We start from the raw sequence: 6,000 nt of genomic DNA on the forward strand, positions 1-6,000 counted from the left end.
GACCTTTGGGAGGCGTGCGCGGGGCCGAAGCCAACGCGTAGAGGCCCTTTCGACACTTTAATGAAATTTAAGGGGTACACCAAGCGGATGTTGCCCTTGCCCATATCATGGGACACACGCAGAGGCAACACCCGCCAGGGTGAAAGGACTATTTGAGAGTTAATGGAATCTAAAATGAACTGGGCTATTGGATGAAAGTGATGGATAAATACTAGGCTATGAGATAAAAAATCATTACAATTATTATTATCATCATCATCATCATATCAACCTTTTATCGTCCACTGCTGAGCATTGCCCTCTTTTCTTGTATGCCAATTTTCCCGCTCTTGACTTGAGCTAGCCGCATCCAGTTGTGACCCGCAATATTACGAATGTTATTATAATGCGGAATTTGAATTATTTTTACAAGTTTGTGTAGCGTTTCTTGTTCAATGGATTTCGACTTAAGTACAGTAGTATTTCATTTTATAAAAGCTGATGCAGATATCGGACATCGTTTTTGTGCCCGACGGTCGAGTTCATCCCATAAAAGTCCGATCCGGTTAAGGTCTGGTGATTGCGGTCGCCAAATTATGTTTTTTTAATCCTCCATGCTGTTCTGTATTTGCTGCTGTTTGGCGCACTTTAGCGTCTACAGATCTTTGCTAAATATTTGGGATCGTTGTATTCTTGCTAAATAAATCAGTTACCGATCAAACGTCATCCTCAAAATGAACTTATGTAGGTACTTACTTTTTTTGACAGTAAGTACGTGAAAGATCTAATATAGAGATCGGATTTTTGTGCGTCATCTCATACTAAAAGTCATTAAAATGACGTAAGTCACTAAGAATATCGCAAATCCTTCCGATCTATGAATATAATACAATGATTCAACTTTCTAATTACGTGTAATGCGCTTTTACGACAGCATTTCATAGACATGAATATAGCTCCTACATGCTGTTAAATGCTCCCAAATCCTCAAATACCACCGAAACTAGACCATTAAACCGCCTCGTTTGCAATTCATCGTTAACCAGCAGCTTTTCTCATTATAACAGCAATTAAAACAGTGCAAGACGTTCAGACGTAGACACTTTCCTCACTAAACTTTGTGAAATGGCTCTTGATTTCTTGGGACCAAAGTCGGTCATGAAAGCTTATGCTTTAATATGGTTTAAAAACTGACATCCTTTTTTGACCGACCGACGACCAGCCTAAGCGACCTTAATATAATTTTGTTCTAGGTATTACCTACTAAGAACTGTTCTGTATAAAATCCATACTAATATTATAAATGGGAAAGTGTGTCTGTCCGTCTTTCACGGCAGCACGGAGCGACGAATTGATGTGATTTTTTAAGTAGAGATAGTTGAAGGGATGGAGAGTGATATAGGCTACTTTTTTGTCTCTATCTAACGCGAGCGAAGCCGCGGGCAAAAGCTAGTGTACCTATCAATTGACATGGATAGGTACCATATATATTAACCCTTGCATGGCCTTGAAAAATATTTATTCAAATTTGAATTTTGACATGCTGTAAATAGAGTCAAAAATAGATGATGCATATATACATCACTATGCATTTAAGGGTTAAGATTTAGTCAGTGCACCATGGTCTAATACCTACGCATTTCTAATTCATAATTTGCCCCGTAGGTAGTTATAGTTAGTCCCTGTATTCTTATAAGTACCAATCTAGACGGCACGGACAGTGTCCGGACTACTGATGTGCCGACGGAAAGTTTCCAAAATTCTGAAATTTTCGCATAGGAAAACTTCGGAAACTTTCCATACTTTGTATGGACAATTGTATGGATGGAAACTTTCCATTTCATAAATTTAAATTCCCTTTATTTTTCGTGGTTTCGTGAATTTTTCAATAAATTTAAGATTTTTTTGGAAAGTTTCCGCAACTTGCACATCACTAAGTAGTCCGGACACACTGTATTTGGTCATGTCCCTTAGTGATTTGATGGAATCTCTGTTTTGGCCATTTCCCTGCGACATATATTATATTTATACTATTTGTATAGTTGTATATTATGTATTTATTCGTATATAGTGTAAGTTATAATGTATTATTACCTAGAATCCGTTTCCTGCGCCGTTTGTACTGTATGCCTACCATCTCCAATACTCCCTCAATTGCTCAAAGGTTAACTGGAAGAGATCCCTTAAAGGGATAAGTTCGCCTTTGTACTTGTAATAAGCCCTTTTTCCTGTGTGTTGTATTATTTTCTGGTACAATAATAGTTTTATTTGTTATACAAGGGGGCAAAGTTGTATTTTAACTCCGAGTGTGGTATTGAGAGGTAAAATACATTTGCACCCGAGTGTAACACAAAACTTTTCCCCTCACTATAGCGAGGAAACTACAACGCAAAAAATGCGTTTATCACTGCTTCCAGTAGTTCCACAGGTGGTAAATCATCTTTATTACTAGATTCACATACTTTTATCAATTTTAAAGCAGTTAATTTGACTTTATTCAAGGTCAAATTACTTTACCCACTAGTGGATAAAATGCGTTTTTACCCGCTGGTATTAAAGGACAAAACACGTGTTTCCGAGCTAGTGAGGGGAGAAGTGTTTTACTACTACTACTACTACTACCTGTATCGGCAGACTCCTCTTTCCAATGCAGTAACTTTTTTACCACACTCAACTGATTGAATAAAGTATTAGTAACAGCAAAAAAATGGTAAAGTACCTAACTGAACAATCCATACCCTAAAAATCCCCAAATTCCAAAAATTCCCGATTAAAAACCGCACCGCGTGCCCAAAAGCTAACTCACCGTAAACCGACTTAACCTTAAATTATTCAAAAGGAATAATAGTGTAACATGAATTGAATGCATATTACTATGCAGTGAAAGATTGCCAAATGAAGGCGGTAAACGCTGCGACCACTTTGTCGGGGGGTTGGGACCACGCCAGCCGGCATAGCCGAGCTAACAATAGTTGACGCTACGTGGCCACAGTATAATAAAGAGTACTATCGTAGAGTATGACCACTCCCGCTTCCCGCTGAAAGTGCCACCCCGCCCACTCGCTCTCGGTTACCTTACAGTTAACGCCTGTCAAGAACGCGACCAGTCAACCCGTCTTATCTCACTCATACAAGCATGGTACGCGTTCACCTACACAAACTTACATGGTGTGCGTAGGAACGCGCTTCTTTTTTTTTATATACCACGTCGGTGGCAAATAGGTATACGGTCTGCCTGATGGAAAGCGGTCACCGTAACCTATGGACGCCTGCAACCGCGGGTATCACATGCGCGTTGCCGACCCATTAGAAACTTGTACACTCCTTTTTTGAAGAACCCCATACTGTAGCTCATAGGGAATACTTCGGCAGGGAGCTCATTCCACAGCCATTCAATCATTCTTTCATAAATTTGATGGCCACTGTTCGAGGTGTGACGTGCGCGGTCGAAACGCTCTCTGGCCCTGTCGCGCTACTACAGAAGAGTGATAAGGAGAGCTAGCCACGAAGTGCAAGCGATTGTGACGTTGGCTAGGTACACAGAGGCCTCGATGCCAAGTTGCACTAGTTAATGTCAATGGATTTGGACTTCAAATCTGCACGTCTGATGTGTTTTAATGAGATGTAATCAACGCAGGTTTCTTGGTAATTGCTTTTTGTTTTGGTAATGTGGGTTTCAATTTCGTTACACGTTGTACGATCTATGCGCGAATAAGTGTTTTTTTTTAAAGTAGACGTTTGACCAGGATCACACCTGATGGTAAGTGATGATGCGGTCTACGGTGGAGCACGCTTACCTATGAGATACCTATTTACTCTTGCTTTAAAGATACCTGGATTGTACTCATGCGGAAACACAGATTCAGGCAGGGCATTCCACTCCTTGGTCATTTGCAACGCTTGTCTATTTAGAACACTCTACGTGTTGTAATTCATCGCCACTTGTTTCGAATTTATTATTTATCGCACTCGTATCGTAATGTACTATTTCCATAATGTCAATGAGGAAAATGGTGACTAGGTTTCCATGGAGACCGTCTTCGTAGCTATGAGCGTAGCCGATTCTAAAGTACTACGCAGTAGAGGAAAGAAGCTACGAAAAGAGAACCCGTCGCCGAGCGGCTTTGTGTGAGTTTTTTCGTATCACCTTTGGAACTTTTCTGTCCGAGGACTTTATGTTGCCAGTATACATTATTAAGGCAGCAAAAAAAGTTTGTACATAATTTAAAAAAGTCTTTATTTTATTGATTTGTTTCAGCGCTGATTTCCGCAAACATCTCTTGTCAGTCCTGCGGTAGACTATGTCTGTCTCGCATCGGTCTAATAAGTCATCAGAGAAGATGCTTCTCGAATATTACACCATAAATCGTCTGCAATAGACGTTAAGGCCAATGATGATATTTGATTGATTTGTCCACGAAAATGAATATTTCAAATTTACTTCAATATTGTCTTTGCCCTGCAGTAAGACGCTCTTCCGGTTAGTAATTGGTAAAAGTAAAAAAAAAATCAAAACACCTTATTAGGTTACCTTACCTACTTGATATAGTTACCATCGTCAACTTAAGATTTAACCCAGTTATAATACGGTACAGAGAGCGTCAACATTTTGTCTACGCGCCCAGTAGAAGTACGCTCTCTTGAAATATCTTATTATTATCACGATACAACTCGTGTATTTTATCTCGCGTGAAGTTTATTAAATAAACTTTCTCTCCTTAAATGAACTAATGAACGAGGGACTTAATTTGTCTCGGTGATTTTACATTAACTACATTCTAACGATACGTAGTTAGCAATTAGGCAATTCTGAAGTCTTTTAATGCTTCCAACTACATTTTTGTCCCTCTTGCCGTAGATAGTTCTTTTCACCACACCAACTGGTAAAGGCTTTCTTTGCTATTCGAAAACAGATAGCAAAATTGCATTTTATCCACAAGGGGGCAAAGTAATTTCATACAAATTTTAACTCAATGTTTTAATCTGGCTGCTAGATTTTACCTACAAATGATGATTATGAATCATAAATATTGAATAAATTGATGGATTTCATTTATTTTGATGTTTTATAGCCAGTATTTTGTTCGTGTTGGTGTGGTGAAAATTTTTGTGTTTCACTCGGTGGCAAAGTTTGTTTACCCCCAACAACTTTGCTCCCTTGTAAAACAAATAACTATCTACAAGGGGGAAAAGTTGTTGTTTTATCGCACACTGCTGCTAATATTGATACCCGAGCAGGTGAAAGGTTCCAATATTGAACCAATTGGTTCAATATGTGGAATCTTGAGCGTTGCGAGGGTTTCAAGGTACGAGAGTTAAACAAGCTTTGCCACCGAGTGAGACACACAATTTTTCACCACAACAACACGAACAAAATACTGACTATAAAACATCAAATTAAATCAAATCCATCTATTTATTCAATATTTATGATTCAAAATCATCATTTATAGGTAAATCCTACCAGCCAGCTTAGGACATCAAGTTAAAATTTGTATGTAATTACTTTGCTCTCTTGTGGATAAAATGCAATTTTACTATCTGTTTTCGAATAGCAAATATATTAAGTCTTTACCAGTTGGTGTGGCGAAAAAGCCTTTATTAGGGAATTGGGCGGGAGGCTGAGCGAGCGTGTCCGTCCGGGTCGTTCCTGTTGCAAAGGTTGTCCATTTCGGTTCATCGTGGTAACGCGGCGAGCGTGATGGGCTCCTTTGCAACGGGAGGGATTCGGAGTGGATTTAGTGTGTAGTTTAGTCCTAATTTTACTTGTAATTATTAATTTATTTAGTTATTAGAATTTTTATGTTTAAATTGTAAGTAGTTAAGTCTTGATTGTAATTGTTTTTAATCCCCGACGCAAAAACGACGGGGTGTTATAAGTTTGACGTGTCTGTCTGTCTGTCTGTTTGTCTGTCTGTCTGTCTGTCTGACTGTCTGTCTGTATGTGTGTCTCTCTGTGGCATCGTAGGTCCCGAACGGATGAACCGATTTAGATTTAGTTTTTTTTAAAGTTGAGTTAGT

The sequence above is a fragment of the Leguminivora glycinivorella genome, chromosome 7 (genome assembly GCF_023078275.1).
Source record: "Leguminivora glycinivorella isolate SPB_JAAS2020 chromosome 7, LegGlyc_1.1, whole genome shotgun sequence".
NCBI lineage: Eukaryota > Metazoa > Arthropoda > Insecta > Lepidoptera > Tortricidae > Leguminivora > Leguminivora glycinivorella.